This window comes from Schistocerca gregaria, chromosome 2, assembly GCF_023897955.1.
Source record: "Schistocerca gregaria isolate iqSchGreg1 chromosome 2, iqSchGreg1.2, whole genome shotgun sequence".
Lineage (NCBI taxonomy): Eukaryota > Metazoa > Arthropoda > Insecta > Orthoptera > Acrididae > Schistocerca > Schistocerca gregaria.
Window position 1 is genome coordinate 762,594,028 of NC_064921.1, and position 22,236 is coordinate 762,616,263.

Here is a 22,236-nt window from a genome sequence, read left to right on the forward strand (position 1 = left end):
TACCGTACTTTCAAAGAAGAATGAACCAGTCAAACTGCACGATGACGGGCCACACCACACACACACCCAGTAGATTAACGTGTTCGTCCACGTGAGGATTTTCAGGAGCCCAGTGCACGCAGATGTGGCGGTTTACAGTACCGTTGAGTTTCAGCTGCGCCTCGTCAGACCAGATAACAATCCCTGGAAACCGTTGATCCTTGCAAAGCATGCCTTCAAACCACTCGCAGTCTCCATCCTTCGATCCGGGTCGTCCTCGTCCAAAGCGCGCAGCGATCTTGGAATATACACTTTCCACTTTGCAGCATTCAGAATTCGTCGTACGGTTGCTTGGCTTGTCCCGCTTTCATGTGCACACTGCTTCACAGATATATGAGGTGACCTAGCAAAATGTTGCAACACAGCAGCGCTGGAAGCTGAATTTGTTGATGTTTTTGCGCATCCTGAGTAGTACCAATGGCTTCAAATTTATCTCGAATTCTATTAATTGTTATGTTTTTGTACTTCCAAAGCAATAGGAAATGTAATCAGCTTGTGAGGATTGTAGCAGGAAAGGCGAATCCGGGACTTCAGTTTATTGGGAGAATTGTTGGGAAATGTGGGTCATCTGTGCAGGAGACCGCATATAGGACACTAGGGCGATCCACTATTGAGTACTACAGGAGTGTTTGGGTTTCCCACTAAGTCGGACAGAAGGAAGACATCAAAGCATTTCAGAGGCAGGCTGTTAGATTTGTTACCGATAGGTTACAATAACACGCAAGTATTGCGGAGATGCTTCGGGAACTCAGATGGCTATTTCTGGAGGAAATGTGAAGTTCTTTTCGAGAAACACTGCTGTGAAAATTTAACGAACTGTCATTTGAAACTGACTGCAGAACGATCATACTGCCGCCAACATACGTTTCGCGTAACGACCATTATGATAAGATGAGAGCGAATTGGTCTTTTACAGAGGCTTATAGGCAGTCGTTTTCCCTCGCTCTATTTGCGAGTGGAACACGAAAGGAAATGACGAGTAGTGGTACAGGGTACCTTCCAGTGGCTTGCGGAATATGTTTATATGTGTAGAAACCGTCTATCTTATACATAATTTTGGGTAAATATATATTTTTTTGCTTTAAATGAATTAATAAATGACAGAAAGATTGCCACTGAACAGATAATGTTAAATCGCTGTAAGAGTCCGTCGCATAGCGCTTGTTTTACGATACGGGATTTTTTCGCCTTTCTGTAGTTATTTTCTTGCCTTACTCGAGCAGGTCACATATTTCGATTGCTGTTAGTATTCTCAAAAATAATGGAATTGTAGAAAAAGATATATGCTAAAGGACTGGCATAGGAACAGGTCATTCGTGTAATACTGACGCTTCATCATACGGTAGATTAAAGAAAGATAAAAATTTATTCCTAGTGTGCTTAACTGCAGTTAACCTTTTTTGCTGTTATTACTAATATACCATATATCTCATGTCTGAGAGACAGAGAGAGAGAGAGAGAGAGAGAGAGAGAGAGAGAGAGAGAGAGTAAATACACTCCTGGAAATGGAAAAAGGAACACATTGACACCGGTGTGTCAGACCCACCATACTTGCTCCGGGCACTGCGAGAGGGCAGTACAAGCAATGATCACACGCACGGCACAGCGGACACACCAGTTACCGCGGTGTTGGCCGTCGAATGGCGCTAGCTGCGCAGCATTTGTGCAACGCCGCCGTCAGTGTCAGCCAGTTTGCCGTGGCATACGGAGCTCCATCGCAGTTTTCAACACTGGCAGCATGCCGCGACAGCGAGGACGTGAACCGTATGTGCAGTTGACGGACTTTGAGCGAGGGCGTATAGTGGGTATGCGGGAGGCCGGGTGGACGTACCGCCGAATTGCTCAACATGTGGGGCGTGAGGTCTCCACAGTACATCGATGTTGTCGCCAGTGGTCGGCGGAAGGTGCACGCGCCCGTCGACCTGGGACCGGACCGCAGCGACGCACGGATGCACGCCAAGACCGTAGGATCCTACGCAGTGCCGTAGGGGACCGCACCGCCACTTCCCAGCAAATTAGGGACACTGTTGCTCCTGGGGTATCGGCGAGGACCATTCGCAACCGTCTCCATGAAGCTGGGCTACGGTCCCGCACACCGTTAGGCCGTCTTCCGCTCACGCCCCAACATCGTGCAGCCCGCCTCCAGTGGTGTCGCGACAGGCGTGAATGGAGGGAAGAATGGAGTGTCGTCTTCAGCGATGAGAGTCGCTTCTGCCTTGGTGCCAATGATGGTCGTATGCGTGTTTGGCGCCGTGCAGGTGAGCGCCACAATCAGGACTGCATACGACCGAGGCACACAGGGCCAGTCGTTTTCCCTCGCTCTATTTGCGAGTGGAACACGAAAGGAAATGACGAGTAGTGGTACAGGGTACCTTCCAGTGGCTTGCGGAATATGTTTATATGTGTAGAAACCGTCTATCTTATACATAATTTTGGGTAAATATATATATTTTTGCTTTAAATGAATTAATAAATGACAGAAAGATTGCCACTGAACAGATAATGTTAAATCACTGTAAGAGTCCGTCGCATAGCGCTTGTTTTACGATACGGGATTTTTTCGCCTTTCTGTAGTTATTTTCTTGCCTTACTCGAGCAGGTCACATATTTCGATTGCTGTTAGTATTCTCAAAAATAATGGAATTGTAGAAAAAGATATATGCTAAAGGACTGGCATAGGAACAGGTCATTCGTGTAATACTGACGCTTCATCATACGGTAGATTAAAGAAAGATAAAAATTTATTCCTAGTGTGCTTAACTGCAGTTAACCTTTTTTGCTGTTATTACTAATATACCATATATCTCATGTCTGAGAGACAGAGAGAGAGAGAGAGAGAGAGAGAGAGAGAGAGAGAGAGAGAGAGAGAGAGAGTAAATACACTCCTGGAAATGGAAAAAGGAACACATTGACACCGGTGTGTCAGACCCACCATACTTGCTCCGGGCACTGCGAGAGGGCTGTACAAGCAATGATCACACGCACGGCACAGCGGACACACCAGTTACCGCGGTGTTGGCCGTCGAATGGCGCTAGCTGCGCAGCATTTGTGCACCGCCGCCGTCAGTGTCAGCCAGTTTGCCGTGGCATACGGAGCTCCATCGCAGTCTTCAACACTGGCAGCATGCCGCGACAGCGTGGACGTGAACCGTATGTGCAGTTGACGGACTTTGAGCGAGGGCGTATAGTGGGTATGCGGGAGGCCGGGTGGACGTACCGCCGAATTGCTCAACATGTGGGGCGTGAGGTCTCCACAGTACATCGATGTTGTCGCCAGTGGTCGGCGGAAGATGCACGCGCCCGTCGACCTGGGACCGGACCGCAGCGACGCACGGATGCACGCCAAGACCGTAGGATCCTACGCAGTGCCGTAGGGGACCGCACCGCCACTTCCCAGCAAATTAGGGACACTGTTGCTCCTGGGGTATCGGCGAGGACCATTCGCAACCGTCTCCATGAGGCTGGGCTACGGTCCCGCACACCGTTAGGCCGTCTTCCGCTCACGCCCCAACATCGTGCAGCCCGCCTCCAGTGGTGTCGCGACAGGCGTGAATGGAGGGACGAATGGAGTGTCGTCTTCAGCGATGAGAGTCGCTTCTGCCTTGGTGCCAATGATGGTCGTATGCGTGTTTGGCGCCGTGCAGGTGAGCGCCACAATCAGGACTGCATACGACCAAGGCACACAGGGCCAACACCCGGCATCATGGTGTGGGGAGCGATCTCCTACACTGGCCGTACACCTCTGGTGATCGTCGAGGGGACACTGAATAGTGCACGGTACATCCAAACCGTCATCGAACCCATCGTTCTACCATTCCTAGACCAGCAAGGGAACTTGCTGTTCCAACAGGACAATGCACGTCCGCATGTATCCCATGCCACCTAACGTGCTCTAGAAGGTGTAAGTCAACTACCCTGGCCAGCAAGATCTCCGGATCTGTCCCCCATTGAGCATGTTTGGGACTGGATGAAGCGTCGTCTCACGCGGTCTGCACGTCCAGCACGAACGCTGGTCCAACTGAGGCGCCAGGTGGAAATGGCATGGCAAGCCGTTCCACAGGACTACATCCAGCATCTCTACGATCGTCTCCATGGAAGAATAGCAGCCTGCATTGCTGCGAAAGGTGGATATACACTGTACTAGTGCCGCCATTGTGCATGCTCTGTTGCCTGCGTCTATGTGCCTGTGGTTCTGTCAGTGTGATCATGTGATGTATCTGACCCCAGGAATGTGTCAATAAAGTTTCCCCTTCCTGGGACAATGAATTCACGGTGTTCTTATTTCAATTTCCAGGAGTGTAATTTGTAAGCAAGTGTTCCATCCTCCCGTATTTATTATTAATATTCATTGAACTGAACAACATTATCATTATTATTCAGTAACTCTCCACAGGTCTCATCGCTTCATTTTTTATGGAACGCCACAACAGAACAGCAACATTCCATCATGGCAGAATAACTTCCTCTGTTATAAGCAACGTGGCTGCAACACACACGGTTAGAGAGATACTGATTTCTACATTATATGTATTATTAATATCCATTAACCTTAACAACATTAGTATTATTATTAATGTTGTTTAGTAATTTTCGTCAGATCTCATCACATCATTTTTACGGGACGCCACAATAGCAGTTGTAAATGACGAACTTATTCCCTCAGGTCTATAATCTTGAACTTCAGCAGCATCTAAAATACGGAGACGCCACATACGAATCCTTCAGATACAGAGCTCTGACAGAATGCAGCTGACTTCACGCCTTCATTTATCTAAACGCATCTCTTGATGACAACGCTGTTTCATTATCTGAGCTTATTTCAAACATTTTTGGGAATAAAACTGATAAAAACACCTTCAAATCTATATGGCAGTTCCGTCATTACACACTAAAAATTAAACTAAAGGTGAATAGCGTTTATAGGATATGTCAATAAATCATTTTTGCGGCAGTTCTTTACAAGTGCATTGTGAAAGAGCAGAAGTTCGATAATTTCTGGTGAAACAATGCCTCCTGTCTTACACTTCTTGCTACATTTACAATATATTATGGTAGGTTCACGGCAAATTTGTAAAACACATTACAGTTTGAAATGTTTAGTTTAAACTCTCATAAAATATTTAATGTTGGACACAAATGCAACGTTTAAGACTGTAATATAATTGCATGTAAATGATTGGGACATTTCTAGACAAGATATTCAGATACTGTAATAGACATCTTAAGCTGCTAGGAAATGCTATGATTACAAAATCAAAGAAATAATATCAGCTATGGACGCTCTGTATTCTCAGGGTGCCTGAACAAATTTGGTGGGGTTGATTTTGGAAAAGAGAGCAAACTGTGAGGTCATTAGTATCATCGGATTAGGGAAGGATGGGGAAGGAAGTCAGCCGTGCCCTGTCAAAGGAACCATCCCGGCACTTGCCTGAAGCGATTCAGGGAAATCGCAGAAAACCTAAATCAGGATTGCCGGACGCGGGATTGAACCGTCGTCCTCCTGAATACGCATGAAGGGAGACGATAGGGTTTGAAGATATGTCAGATGTCGATTCTGGGCTTCGAGTGTCCTGCAGATAAGTTTCTCTCAAGAACCCTATGATGCTTAGCAGTGGGTTACATCTGCCACTGCAGTAGGAGACCTACTTTCGCTGGTAGCGAATGAGCATTGTGGGGTATCTGTGTCCCTCTGATAAGATTGAGCTTATGAGGCAGACTGTCTTCTCCTACTCTGATAGCGGATGAGCATTAGAAAGAGCTGGTAACAGCTGAGAAAGTGAGAGAGGTTGTCTATCTCTGGTAGCGGTCGAGCACATGAGGGAAACGGTCTGACTGTGTTAGCAGTTGATCACTAGAGAAAGGCTGTTTTGCGCCCCTCTGATAGTGGTTGAGAATACGAGAGGGTCTGTTTCCCTCTGGTACTGGATGAGCATATGGGAGAGGCTGTCTCCCTCTGGTAGCTATTGAGCATATGAAATGTACTGTCTTTCTCTCTGGTAGTGACTGTGAATGTTTGAGACTATCATGCCGATTACAGACTTTAGTTGAACTAGGCAGAATGAGAAGAAACTTTAGTATGAATAACGACAATAGAGGATAATCCTCTGCAAAGTAGGTGAGGCGTTGTCACATAAATTGCACCTGTCCAGTTCGTCTCTGCAGTTCCCAGGCGTCTGATTTTTGGAACGAGTGTGGACTTTCTCGACTGTTCGTCCATGCTTTTTAAAGGCATGTACAGTCTTTGACACAAAACCTGCCACCGACCAGCCGCTGCAGAGATTAAGTCCAAGTCGGCCTCTTGCGACCTCAATAAAACTTGCCACTGATCAAAATTCTAAGTCTGGCCATTTGCACGATCTGTAGGATAAGAAGGTTTCTGGAGGAAATGTTGGCTTCGGCCCAAGCTGTCAAGACTGCTGTGTCTGCTTGTGATATAGTGGTAAACACGCGCAATGTAGACATGGACTCAGAAATTCGAATCTACTTCTTCTTTTATATTTTAAACTGCATTCCTTATGTCTGCTTAAGGTGTCGACCCGTTGAACCTCAAAGATAATTTGTTATACTTTAAACCCATCAGTAACAGCAAAACATTTCCACGAAAGAGCTCGTGGCTGCATCAAGATCATGCTCGAGAGTTTCGTCTCCCTGCAGGCGCCACTGACCAGCCACCCTCCACTTTACAAAACCCGTCATCCGATCAGATGATAATGACACTGAGCATTTTGGGCACATTTCTGCTCTCACGTCAATAAGCGTAAATTTATTTCTTATTGTAGTTAGATTTTCGCGCGAAATAGTTTCGATAAATCGACTAAAAACACTGCGCAGTTACACAATACATGTAGGTAGCTATGGCTGTGTTTCTTAATTGTTCATTTTCTTAGTTCGATTTCTACTATTTGTCTTGCAGTTACATATTGATCTGTACATACTGGACTCGTGTGAAGTTTGTTTAAGCATTATAAAATAGAGTCCCAAAGCAGAAAAGATCTAACATTTGCGACATGTTTACTTCAGGTTTAATAGACGGGTGCAGGTAGTGGAGGAAGCTCAAAACATTTGTGTCAGGTATAAGGCGAGTGCTATCTGACGAAACGTCAGTTAAGGATTTTCTGGCGTGAATGATTTTTCACATTCGTTAAGTCTTAATAACTGCTGTATGTGGTGAACTGTGATCATTTAACCTTCGTGCAACATCTGCTTCTAAAAGACAATGCACCATAACGAAAAATGACTAAGGAAAGGAGCCCTTAAAGTACTACTACAGAGATAGTTCATGGAACACATTGGTTCGAGAAGTATATTTTTCCTGCTGGTATTATAACTGAATATTAGCAACAATGCAGAATATGTTTGGCAATTCTGTGACCATCGAGTACTTTCTGAGTAGCACAGCAATATTATGCCGAATTCACTTGATAAGGAAGAAATTCCACAAAATCCTCTCGTTAAACGAGAAGTTACAGATATGAGAAATAGCTATGGTTAGAAAGAATTTTTTGTCTTACTTAGTTTTAGAGTAATTAAATAAACTTTGGAATCGTTTATTGCAAGTGTCGTGTACGTAAATAAGCCTAACGATGAACAAAACATGCTTTAATCACGTCATAATATTTTACATTAAAATAGAATAAACTAAAAGTGACTGATAACGGAGCAAATAAAAAGATTTTAGTAAATTAAATTCTATATCTCGTGTTCTTTCTGTGGAAATGCATCGGATCTTATGTCCTTTTCCTTAACTAAGATTATTGTTTAATGAGATATAAACGTTAGTGTCTTTTATCGTAAAGACTCTCCATAGGGGTGCCTGGTGTATGAAGTGTCGGAAAAAAATACTGGGAAAACCACGAGATGGTTTTGTGAGGTGCTTTATAAAACTTTACGAAATCTTAATTTTGACCGCAATTGATGACGAGCACACCGTAATACCGTTAGGTGACCCTCTCCCCATCTATCCTGCTTGAATCACTGTGGCTGACACGAGTGATTTGGTTAGTTGTTGGTAAGCAGTTTCTAACATCGTGTTTCAGTGAATTTGTGGCTTTGCGATGAGTTACATAAAAGTGCAGCATTTCTACAAATAGTTTCGTTTTGAACTTAGGGAAACTGCTGCAGTAACGCATCAAAAGTTGAAGAAAGCATTTGGAGACAAGGTATTAGGTCAGGCAGAGACTTAGGACTGGTATAAGAGTTATAAAAACGGAGCAACATCGACTGATAATGACGACCGTTCTGGTCAGTCGTCAGCTGCCATACCATCATGAAATGTTCAGAAAGGCCGGCCGTGGTGGCCGAGAGGTTCTAGGCGCTACAGTCTGGAACCGCGTGACCGCTACGGTCGCAGGTTCGAATCCTGCCTCGGGCATGGATGTGTGTGAGGTCCTTAGGTTAGTTAGGTTTAAGTGGTTCTAAGTTCTAGGGGACTTGTGACCTCAGAAGTTAAGTCCCATAGTGCTCAGAGCCATTTGAACCATTTTGTTCAGAAAGTTTGCAGTCTAATTCTGCAAGATTGTAGACAGCTCTTCCTAGGCCTCTACAACACCTTGGGAATAAGTTGAGATAAATCTGTGCGTATTCTATCTGAAGGACTAAATATATATATTTCTCTGAACTCAACTTGTGTGCAGTTTTATAAGAGAGAGGGAAAGTGTAAAATATGCGAATGCAGCAAAAGAAAAAGCGGGATCCTAAAAGCCGGAAAATCGTTAAGGGTGAAAGGGCAACTACGTTCCTTCCGACTTCAGCGTCCGCTGACATCAAGTATATAATCTGCCGACTTCAGAATATGTAAAAAAGAAGAATAAATATCACTGACCACTGATGATGCTTTGTAAATAAAAGCGAAACGTGTCTGGCGTAGAACGCTCTTAAATTGCATTTAGCTTGCGACGGAAAAAATAAATAACAATAGAAATAAAAATTTATTTTCCGATTCCTCAAGATAGAAAACTTCCTGAAGGATTGTTTAATGTACAATGGGTTGATGACAGCAAACAGCCAAGGCCAACTTGGATATTTAGAGCAGAAGCTTGTAATATTTGACTGGTGTAGGGATGATGATAATTGTTCCTTATCAGATGTATTGATAACGATTTTGCTTTTTTAATTTAAGGTTGAGTAACAAGCAAACTGTTTTCGTTCGACTGTTTTTTGTTTATTTCAAACTAGCTTGTGCAACTGACTAGAGTCCATATGGAACACCATGTCTTACATAACCAAATATTATAAGCAAAGATAAAATACACTTGCACAGAATGTTCTGCGCTAAACTTGTTTTTTAACGTTGTAAATTACACTTTGCGCCATGAACAATATTAAATGCGATAAATAATTAAACTACACAACATTACAGTATTACAGATTATGGTTATAATGCTGAAGTTTATAAGGTCGTGAGATGGGTTGAGAAACTGTGGAACTGAGCACTCATTTATCTTGAGTACCAAACATATTTTTAATATCATAAATTAAACTTTGAATAACAGACAATATTAAACACAGTAACTAATAAAATACACAATATTGCAGTATTACAAGTTATATGGTTATGATGCTTATAACCTCTCAAAAACTATAGCATGTTAACTATATAACATTTGACACTGTAATATTGTGTATTTTACTATTTTCTGTGTTTAATGTTGTCTGTTAGATAAAGTTTAATTTATAGTGTTAAAAAACATGTTTGGTGCCCAACATAAATGAAGAATGCTTAGTTAGACAGTTTACAAACCAATGTCATGAGCTCATGAACTTAAGCATTATATCCACATAACCTATAATACGATAATATTGTGTAGTTTAATTTTTGTTGCATCTAATATTATCCATTGCATAAAGTGTAATTTACAGTGTTAAAGAAACGAGTTTGGCTGACAACATTCTGCACAAGTGAAATGCAACTTTACTTATAATATTTGGTCATGTAAGAACAAGTGATTCATGTGGACGCTGGTCAGTTGTTTCTTGAAGATGTCTCATTACGCCAAAAACTAAATTTAAAAAACCAAAAATCAGAAGAACAAAAACAGTTTACTCGTTATTTGACATTAGATATGGAATACCTCTATCGAGAAGTGACAAAGAATTCATAAATAAAATTTTGCTTTTATTTCCAAGCGTTTGTAGTACAGGCTTATCGTTAAATTCTAGAGGAAAGGTTCGTCACTTCGGTAATGAGACACATGAAGCAACGGAGAGTAATATTCACAGAAGAATTTATTTCACATTTCATTAATGTTATTCACAGAACTCCTATATTGATTTATTAAAGTGTCTTTGAATTGTAGCCATGACCCATCGTACGCTTGTTCGCCCAATGCTTGAATACTGCTCAGCAGTGTGGGATCCGCACCAGGTAGGGTTGATAGAAGAGATAGAGAAGATCCAACGGAGAGCAGCGCGCTTCGTTACAGGATCATTTAGTAATTGCGAAAGCGTTACGGAGATGATAGATAAACTCCAGTGGAAGACTCTGCAGGAGAGACGCTCAGTAGCTCGGTATGGGCTTTTGTTAAAGTTTCGAGAACATACCTTCACCGAAGAGTCAAGCAGTATATTGCTCCCTCCTACGTATATCTCGCGAAGAGACCATGAGGATAAAATCAGAGAGATTAGAGCCCACACAGAAGCATACCGACAATCCTTCTTTCCACGTGCAATACGAGACTGGAATAGAAGGGAGAACCGATAGAGGTACTCAGGGTACCCTCCGCCACACACCGTCAGGTGCCTTGCGGAGTATGGATGTAGACGTAGATGTAGATATCACGGTCTGTATTGTTTTGGTCTTGGTAATTTGTTCCACCTACATCAAATGCAGAATGCAGCAATAGAAGGCACTAACACCACGTAGTTCACCTGCACGTGACAAACGGAGCGAAATCTCGAAGATAAAACGACCACAACAAAGCAATTCTGTGAAATTTCCTGACTTTATCGACAGTCATTGTCTCTCACAATGATCTTGCCTCTGGTTTTTATCAGATAAGCTAGCTGGGCACAACCAAAGATCCGTTTCACAGCTTCCACCTAACAGAACTTTATTCGTACCTTCCAGAATCTTCATAAGCCCTCCTTTGTACCTTGCACGACTAGCACTCCTGAAGATGTTGCGTTGGACTGATGGGAAACTGTTTAGAGCTTCTGGACGTGCTATTCTGTCATCTCAAAGACCAGTATCTGAGCAGGCACACTGTTGCACTGTAATTTAGGTCGCTTCTCCTTCTGTGTATTTTATAAGCAGTCCAGTAAAGTTCCATAATGAGAGACAGCCACCAGTTTGCTAAATCATCATTCAAAATGATTCCCAGAGAGTCACGAAAATATTTACTACACTCTTTCCACCAGCACAAGGATTTTCTATTATTTTAGTGTCCTTTCCTATTCTGATCTCTCAAGTTTACTCGGCACGATCAACGAATGGTGTGCCCTGCGCTTACAGCTGAGTCACGAGTGCGTCAGTCGTTCAAATATTCGCGCATAAAATTGAATTAACAACTCGACTGTACATCCGTAAGCACACCATCAGTAACTTTCTGATTACTTCAATTTCCTGCATTGTATTTCTTGCTTAAATTCATACTTTGGTGATTATTCGCAATAATTTAACAATTAAATCTTTGTTTAGTTTACCTGTTTGGATGTTTGGTGGATCACACTTGCTACAATTCGGTATGAGATAGAATACGCAAGTAGTCTTACAAGTACCATTCATTTTCTCCGTGGAATCATTGTCACAAGCCGACCACTTACGGAACTGGCTTTTTACTTTAATCTTAATTTTCAATAATAAAACCATTTAGAGGTATTATTTACTCAGATATTCATCTGCGGAACGAAGAGACTGACAACTAGGAAGCTCGGTAGGATCATTTTTCTCATAACTTGAGGAAGTCATTAAGATTCAGACCTGATCCAGAACATTATGTAAATTTTGTGGTGCTAGTAAAGAGTATCTCTCGTAAACACATCTCAAGAGGCTATAGAAAAATGTACTTGTATGAACTTGCCAAAGAATCGAAAGTGCTCTTTAAGAGGTATGAACAGCTGTTCGAAAATGATCCACTCTCAGAAGAAATAATACAAACAGAAGAACAACTTGTCCAAGCCATATCAGCATCAAGAACAGAAAAGATGGTGTAATGTCATCGAAAGTTTGGATATGAAACGTAATGGTAGACAAGCCTTGAAATTATTAATAATTCGCAACGGTGATCCTACAGTTTCACCCTCAGGAGTGAATAAAGTCACTCCCGACCAAATATCACACCAACTGCTGTTGAATTTCAAAAGCTCGAGAAGATCCAAAGTAACGAAACTTGAACGGTGTGAAGAGGAGAATGATCATCTTAGCATTCCATCCAAAGATAAAGAACAGAGAACTGCTATTCATCTGATGATAAGTAACAGAGCTGCAGTCTTAGATAACTTGAGATAGGAAGAAATAAAGAACTTAGTCCCTGTATTTATCTCTTGGATCCTGAAATATGCTAGAATATTAATCTGGCGCAAGACAAAAGTCGTGGTATTGCTTAACTCAGGCAAAGAAGCGAATAACGGCAAGATCTTCAGACGTTTACCAGTCCTGTGCCATATGTTTGAAAGTCTGGAGAGAAAGGTTTAGAGTAGGCATAATCATAAGTTAACCCAACACATGGAGGAAAGGTCTGAAAGAAAGCATATTACAGAAATTGCTTTTATCGATCTTACAGCTGCTTATGACTCCGTGAATCATAACAAACTAACAAAGTAGCTATATACAACAACTATGGGCCGCGGTGGTCTCGCGGTTCTAGGCGCGCAGTCCGGAACCGTGCGACTGCTACGGTCGCAGGTTTGAATCCTGCCTCGGGTATGGATGTGTGTGATGTCCTTAGGTTAGTTAGGTTTAAGTAGTTCTAAGTTCTAGGGGACTAATGACCACAGCAGTTGAGTCCCATAGTGCTCAGAGCCACTAGCGACTGACGCAGTTTATCCTGTGTCTGCTTAAGAACAGACAATTTTTTGTGGCCCTAAATGACAAAAAGAGTAAATGAAGAAAGCAAACAATGTCAATGCCTAGGGAAATGTAGTTTCTGCGATATTATCCTCATCGCGTATTATATATATTATCCATATAATGTATATACCAATGACCAGTCATTCAACACTGGATGTTACAGCTGTCGCAGCTCAAAGAGTGACATTTGAAGAACCTAAGATAACGTCTTACTGTGTACTACGATGACAGCTACTTGAAACCAAATCCGGATAGAACTCAACTGTTTGCGTTGACCTAAGCAATAAGGAGGCAAGAAGAAAGCTGAACATCACCTGGAAAGGAGGAGGCAATTTAAACCAGTATGTTCACTTGCAATACGTAAGGCTAAAATTTGATCATGCCTTGACTTACAGACAACACTTTATAGACACCAAGGAGAAGGTATGAACCACGAACAATTTCGTCCACAAGCTGACAAAGACCATGTGTGGAGCGTGGTCCAACACCCTCCGCACATCCGCTCTTTCTCTGTTTTTCCCTGCTGCGGGATACGCCGCTTCAGTCTGCAGGAACTCTTCACACGCTAATCAAATTGATGTGGCACTTCGTAAGAGAGATCGCTTAGTCACACGGTGCCTAAGACCCACTCTAGTCTATAATATCCTTCCAGTCTTGGGAGTGGCATCTCAAGGTGTAAGAAGACAGGTAGCGGCAGAGACTGAAAAGAAGAAGCGGGAAGCAGACCCAACGCATCCATTGTTTGGAGCTCATGCTGATCCATCAAGACAAATCCAGAAATAGATTCTACCTTACCACAACACCAATTCCAACGTCAACAGAAACACGCCGATTTGATCCTGAAGGATTACGGACAGCAGAAGAGATGCTACCATCAGGCTGCCATCTCCAGCACGAAACTTAAATGACCCTCAATGGATTGAGAACAGCGGTGACAAGGTACAAGTATGCTTCGGGGAAGGGGAATATCAGTGATGATGATCCTTATGAACGGGGGCAAGGCAGAGCTCTGAACACTTGTTGTTTTGTGTGGTGTCACCGCCAGATATCACACTTGCTAGGTGGTAGCCTCTAAATCCGCCGCGGTCCGTTAGTATACGTCGGACCCGCGTGTCGCCACTATCAGTGATTGCAGACCGAGCGCCGCCACATGGCAGGTCTAGTCTAGAGAGATTCCCTAGCACTCGCCCCAGTTGTACAGCCGACTTTGCTAGCGATGGTTCACGCTCTCATTTGCAGAGACGACAGTTTAGCATAGCCTTCAGCTACGTCATTTGCTACGACATAGCAAGGCGCCATATTCAGTTACTATGTCTTCTGAACAGATAATATTGTGACTCATGTACCGTCAAGAGCGACGTTCATCATTAATGGATTAAAGTTAAGCATGAAACTAATTACGTCCGCTTTCTGAATTCTAATTCCTTGTCATGTTCCAGACCTCACGTCAGTATAGTCCTTCCCTCCTCACGCCAGTCAGCGTGAGCTAAAACGCGTGCATTTCGGCCTCCTCTCGTAACACGGTGTTGGCTCTTCTGCCAACACAACAGTTTGCAGTTACCTGAGTGAACCCTGTGACATGAAAGACTTGTTTGCAGCGAATGTCCCTGCCGTTATGGCTGCTGAACGTTGCACTCAAAACACGTGAAACTATCTCTGTCATTAATGTTAGACTGTAATTTCAGGTTAATTGTGTTTTAGTGTTTTTTGCACTCGTTTAAGTAAAAAGCAGAAATAATTTCAATTTGTTTTAAAAACTGTTTTCACTATCTGCTTTGATTCGCAAAAATTCTTTGCCTCTTTCTGTGATGGAGAAAAGTTAAACTGTGTACGGAGGGTGCCATTTTTTCCCAACTGGTGGGAAGAGACCAAACTGCAAGGTCATCGGTCTCGTCAGATCAGGGAAGGACGGGGAAGGAAGTCAGCCATGCCCTTTCAGAGGAACCAACCCGGCATTTGCCTGGAGCGATTTAGGGAAATCACTGAAAACCTAAATCAGGATGGCCGGACGCGGGATTGAACCGTCGCCCTCCCGAATGCGAGTCCAGTGTGCTAACCACTGCGCCATCTCGCTCGGTTTTTCCCAATTCTGATATTTACTAATGCTAACTACTTTACAAATTGTGACCGGTTCTCCACAACAGAGTATGTGTATTGTGAGGCTGTTGTTAATATAACCAATTTCTTGAAACAATTGTCTATATGATATTCGACAATGTGAACAAGAAATTATCCTTCCAGGCCGCCGTCGTGCAATGAATACTTAGTGTCTGTGTATGGAATTGCCGCATAAAATTATTTCTTCGGAAGTAGGACGCTATTGATGCTATTGCACTTCCGAATTGTGGCCTCTAATATTATCTGCTCCAGACAGTAAATTTTTGCGTTCTTCTGACTTACAGCGACATCAGGCTATTATTTCATTAATTCCCGATTTTTGAATCCATTTCATGAGGCAATTATCTACCAATGGTTCGTACATTATAGTACAGACTCAGAAAGAGATTCTGTGCAGTACTAGAAGCACATATCAGCCATCCAATTAATTTGTTGTCACGAACGGCTTCGCTGCATAAATGGCAACAGAATTGAATACTAAATCTGGTGTATCAAACAGAATCGAGTGGGATACTTGTAAAAAAATTAATAAATAAAAAGTAAAAGAATATAAAAACTTTTTTGTCTTTAGTGCAGCTCTACCTCACACTTCGTAAAAAGCAGATCTGCAAGATATTAATGGGCAGTTATAACAATAAACGAGTAACTAAAGTTCTACGAGTGTCTGATTTCTTACTGTGAAATGTGAGAGCAGCAGGAGAGACAAGCGAGATGAGATACGTAGGTCACTTAGAGGCGTTCGGGCGCCAAATGGCTGTCAGCTTGCGCAGACAGGGCTCTTCTCTTTCAACAATGGAAACTTTGCTGTCTCGTATTATTCTTCTTGTGTCCACAATGCGATCAAAAGCAGTAATGACAATATTTTCTGGACTGTGATTGATCTCCTATTAGTCAGCGGCGACAAACGATTTTCTTCACTGCACAGCCGCTCAGACGCCGAAATTTCCCTCGCCTTCCTATCGCGTGACACTTTCGCCGAATCCTTTCACAGCTGATATGACATTCCCTTTTAAACACAAAGGGCAGAAATAGAGCCCCCGAAATGCTCTGGATGTGAAGTCATCTGTAATTAAATTGAAAATTTCTCGAGAAATGCTCTGCGTTTAATTTATTCACGTCAGGATCCAAATGAGCTGCTTCTATTCGTTCATCATGGAAACGTCGACAGTTTTGGTTCTACACACAAGAGAAAATTTATCTAAATGAATAAAATATTCTGTCTCTGATTCTAAGCACGCCTGAGTGTGGTTGTTGTGGTGCAGGTTTAACTGTATTAAGTTTCAAATATGAAAATTATTTTCAATATCAAACAAGAAAAATTGTTTCACAAAAACAAAAATTACTTTCTGGAGTTCTTATCATGAGTTATCAAAATCTTTATTGTTTTTGGGATACTGCAAGCCCCCAGAATGTGTGGAACACATCTGGATAACACGAAAGAAAATCTATTACATTTCGGCTGCGTAGACGCAGAAACTTCATTTCTTCTGCAGCTGTTTCGGCCATCTTCCAAATGAGCTGATGGACTGAACGAAGGACTGAAACTCATATAGGCACGTCCAGTAAAACGACTTTGGTTCGCTGCGATGCCACTCCGAGCGCTGCACATTTATCAACCCTTCATCATCTCGTTTAAATATACTGCTAGTATTCTGCTTGATGTTCGCTTTCGTCCGTTACATTGGGTGGAGTAAATAATTACGTATTCATTTTTGTTTCATAAAAGACAGACTCTGGTTTCACTGCGTGGTGTTCTGTGGACTCATGTACATTTCTTACTGTTTCCTGAACTGTTCGACTGAATTGTAAGTATACTGCGTGCATCCTACTTTTAACTTGTTCCACATCCGTTTCACGTACTTTCTCGCGTTTAATGGACAACTCCATGTTAGCAGCTTTGGGCCGAATTTGTATTCAATAAATAACAAGACGTCTTGCCATAAAATGAGTGTGTAATTCTGCTTTGAATGAGTTTGGTTCTTGCCACTGAATATGATCTGTAAGCTTAGTGACTGAAGTATTCTCCCTTGAAAATGGTAAAAATCCGACAGCAGTTACACAAATGTGTTCACACCGTATTAATAGGTACTACGAACAATACATTTCAGCAGAAATCAGTCTACTAGACTCATGCTCATAAATGAAGGATAATTGCACAATGTGGCGCCACGCAACGTGTCACTACACAAAACTGGCGCTAATAGCATAGACACATAAGGAACACACACGACACAGATCTGTAAAGCCACGGTATTGGTGATAAGTTGAGAAAACCCTCCCGAAACACATGTGCTACAAGACGCCACAGTTTCCTGCACATGTACCCCGACAACATTATCTGATATGATCATACACAGGCCTCACAACGGGTTGGCATACTCTTATCAGATGGACGAGCAGCTACTGGGATATAGCCTCCCATTCTTGCACCAGTGCCTGTCGGAGTTTCTGAAATGTCGCGGGGGTTTGAAGACGTGCAGCGTTACGTCGACCAAGAGCATCCCAGACGTGCTCGATGGGGCTTAGGTCTGGAGAACAGGCAGGCCACTACATTCGGCTGAAATCTTCTGTTTAAAGGTACTCCTCCACAACGGCAGCTCGGTGGGGCCAAGCGTTATCATCCATCAGGAGGAAGGTGGGACCCAGCGCACCCCTGAAAAGGCGGACATACTAGTGCAAAATGACGTCCCTGTACACCTGCCCTCTTACGGTTCCTCTGTCAAAGACAAGCTGGGGTGTACGTGCACCAATCATAATCCCACCCCCACACCATCAAACCACGACCTCCATACAGGTCCCTTTCAATGACATTAAGGGGTTGGTATCTGGTTCCTGGTTCACGCCAGATAAACCCGGCGAGAATCACTGTTCAGACTATACCTGGACTCGTCCGTGAACATAACGTGGGACCACTGTTCCAATTACCATGTACTGTGTTCTTGACACCAGGCTTTACGGGCTCTCCTGTGACCAGGGGTCAGTGGAATGCACCTTGCAGGTCTCTGGGCGAATAAACCATGTCTGTTCAGTCATCTGTAGACTGTTTGTCTGGAAACAACTGTTCCAGTGGCTGCGGTAAGTTCCTGAGCAAGGCTACCTGCAGTACTCCGTGACCGTCTGCGGGCACTGATGGCGAGATATCGGTCTTCTTGTGGTGTTGTACACTGTGGACGTCCCGTACTGTACCGCCTGGACACGTTTTCTGTCTGATGGGATCGTTGCCATAATGGTGAGATCGCACTTTGTGGCATACGGAGGACCTGCGCTACTACCTGCTGTGTTTGACTAGCCTCCAGTCGCCCTAGTATTCTACCCCCCATAACGTCATCAATATGTGTTCTTTGAGCCATTTTCAACACAGTCACCATTAGCACGTCTGAAAACGTCTGCACACTTAGTCGCTGCACCGTACTCTGACATGCACCAGCACACCTCTGCGTATGTGGACTGCTGCTGCCAGCGCCACCGCGCGACGACTGCAGGTCAAATGCATCGCATGGTCATACCCCGAGGTGATTTAAACCCGGAAACCGCCCACAAGAGCGTTGTTTCACCATATATCACCATTATCCTTAATTTATGAGCATTATCCTCCCACTCCAATGAAAATTTCGAAGCAAATATACACAAACTACTCAAATTTTAAAAAATTATACAAAAACTGCATAGACTGTTAATTTACATTAAACAATTAAAACATGATCACTAGTTCTGATTGTGTGTAACAACCGTCTTCAGATAGTTCAAATCGTAAATGCAGGTGAATATGTATTGAACAGTATCAATGCTGTACATCATGCAAAAATATGCTTTCTTATTAAAAAAAAACAACCAGACTAAGACTATATTCTGCATCTGAAAGATGACGCATTTTCAAATTTCGCGTCAATCGCATCGCATAAGAGTGACACTAGTAGTCCCACTATGAGGATGCAAATCAGGTTTGCTGTAAATACACGCTGTAGTGGTCGTGAGCGTTAGTTACCTATGCGATTGGAGGTGGTTAGTTGATGGTGGTCAAGAATGCCTTTAAGGTGACAAAGACGCCGTTATCAACATCTCACTGAGTTTGAATGGGGTCTACATCTACATCTACATTTACATAAATATTCCGCAAGCCACCAGACGGTGTGTGACGGACGGTACCTTGAGTACCTCCATCGCTTCTCCCTTCTATTCCAGTCTCGTATAGTTCGTGGAAAGAAGGATTGTCGGTATGACTCTGCGTGGCCTCTAATCTCTCTGATTTTATCCTTATGGCCTCTTCGCGAGATATACGTAGGAGGGAGCAATATACTGCTTGACTCCTCAGTGAAGGTATGTTCTCGAAACTTCAACAAAAGCCCGTACCGAGCTACAGAGCGTCTCTCCTGCAGAGTCTTCCACTGGAGTTTATCTATCATCACCGTAACGCTTTCGCGATTACTAATTGATCCTGTAACGAAGCGCGCTGCTCTCCGTTGGATCTTTTCTATCTCTTCTATCAACCCTACCTGGTACGGATCCCACATTGCTGAGCAGTATTCAAGCAGTGGGCGAACAAGTGTACTATAACCTACTTCCTTTGTTTTCGGATTGCATTTCCTTAGGATTCTTCCAACGAATCTCAGTCTGGCATCTGCTTTACCAACGATCAACTTTATATGATCATTCCATTTTAAATCACTCCTAATGCGTACTCCCAGACAATTTATGGAATTAACTGCTTCTAGTTGCTGACCTGCTATGTTTTTAGCTAAATGATAAGGGATCTTTCTTTCTATGCATTCGCAGCACCATACACTTGTCTACACTGAGATTCAATTGCCATTCCCTGCACCATGCGTCAATTCGCTGCAGATCCTCCTGCATGTCAGTCACAACCGCTCGATATACCACAGCATCATCCGCAAAAAGCCTCAGTGAACTTCCGATGTTATCCACAAGGTCATTTATGTATATGGTGAATAGCAACAGTCCTACGACACTCCCCTGCGGCACACCTGAAATCACTCTTACCTCGGAAGACTTTTCTCTATTCAGAATGACATGCTAGGAACTCCTCAATCCAATCACACAATTGGCCTGATAGTCCATATGCTCTTTCTTTGTTCATAAATGGCGGCACAGCAGGTCGAATTACCAGACTGACGAACAAATCTGCGGTCAGAGAGTGTGGGATAACCACGAGGGTACTCCTGTTATCATACGGAGTCGCACTCTAGACCATAACTCTATGTGTAGGCCGAGTGTGTCTAACATGCAGACAAGGTGGTTTGCAGGACCTCAACTAGTATCCTTCTAACCAATGCCACAATAGGCCTACGAGAAGCTGGAAGTTCCTTCTGCAACACCGCAGAAATATTTCTTAGTAATGTAGCCACTATACATGACTGCTGGAAGTAGAGGTTATCAAGAGAATGTACGGTCGCAAGAAGGCCGGACTCCGGACGGCCATGTGGCACTATCGAGGGGGAAGGCCATCCCGTTCGGCGTGGGTCTATGGCTCTGGTGCATCGTACTGCATCTGCAGCAGCAGTTGACACCACAGTGACACAATGAACTGTTACAAATAGCTTACTTAAGGACAGCTCCTAGCCAGACGCCATATAGTGTGCACTCAACTGACCCCAAATCACCGCCATTTGCGGCGTCAGTGGGTCAAGCGAGGGTTCATTGGAGGACAGGGTGGATGTCGGTTGTGTTTTCTGACAAAAGCTGGTTCTGCGTCGGTGCCAGTGATGGCCTTGTGTTGGTTAGAAGGATACTAGTTGAGGTCCTGCAAACCAACTTGTCTGCATGTTAGACACACGCGGCCTACACATAGAGTTATGGTCTAGAGTGCGACTCCATATGATGACAGGAGTACCCTCGTGGTTAACCCACACTCTCTGACCGCAAATTTGTTCGTCAGTCTAGTAATTCGATTTGCTGTGCCGCCAATCATGAACACAATTGGTTCAAATGGCTCTAAGCACTATGGGACTTAACATCTGAGGTCATCAGTCCCCTAGACTTAGAATTACTTAAACCTAACTAACCTAAGGACATCACACACATCCATGCCCGAGGCAGGATTCGAACCTGCGGTCGCAGTAGCAGCGCGGTTCCGGACTCAAGCGCCTAGAACCGCTCGGTCACAACGGCCGGCTGAACAGAATTGCAGGGGGTATTTTCCAACAGGATAAGGCTCGACCTTATGCCGCTGTTGTAACCCAACAGTATGTCGACGTGTTACCTTGGCCTGCTCGATCACCTGATCGTTCTCCAATCGACCACATATGTGACATAATCAGTTTGACGACGTCAACTCTAGCGTCATCCACAAACTGATTAACCGCCCCAGTATGGACTGACCAAGTGCAACAGACATGGAACTCCATCTCACAAACTGACAGTTGGCATCTGTACATCACAACGAATGCACGTTTGCATGCTTGCATTCAACATTCTGGCGGTTACATCGGTTATTAATGTGCCAACATTTCACATTTGCAATGGCTTGTCTCACGCTTACGTTACACTGTGGTCTTGCAATATTTATCACTTAAATATGTTACCTAGACAAATGTGTTCTCAAAATTTCATTAATCTACATTAATTATTTTTTGGTGTTGCAATTTTTTCCGTTTATGTGTACAAGTAATACAAGAAAATACCTGTTTTATAACTACATGTTTAAACATTCATGGTGGAGTCTGTTTGTTCTATATCGTGTCTCCCTACCACTTTCGCGCAACGACGCTCTGAGCGTGATTTTTAGGGAGTTAACTAGTTTGAACCTGGGACCTGTTGCTGGTAAGGAGACGCCAGACCACACATGACATGTAGAATTCAGAAGAGTTCAGTGAGACTAGCGATGATATAACCAAATACTAAATGATCTCAGCGTCAGCTCCACTGCACTCCCTGTAAAAGAATCTTAATACTAACTAAATATAGTGGAAAGGGTTCAAGGCTTTCCTATTTTTAGTTAGCTGGTAAAATAACGAAGAAAAAGCAGTTAAGTTTACCATTGATAATTTTATTCTACTCACAAAACATCGTTTATAAACTGCAATATTGATAAAAGGAAATGTTTCATTACAGGATGG

At 43.2% G+C, this 22,236-nt stretch overlaps 1 protein-coding gene across 1 annotated transcript in view; it reads right to left on the reverse strand.

Annotated features, from left to right (window-relative positions):
• The window catches only part of LOC126336453 (odorant receptor Or2-like), a 130,367-nt gene extending 114,496 nt beyond the window's left edge, over positions 1-15,871 (reverse strand). Inside the window, exon 1 of the mRNA XM_050000162.1 lies at positions 15,840-15,871. The gene's annotated coding sequence lies outside the window, so the exon portion shown is untranslated. The remainder of the gene's footprint in view (positions 1-15,839) is intronic.
• Positions 15,872-22,236: the final 6,365 nt, after the last annotated feature.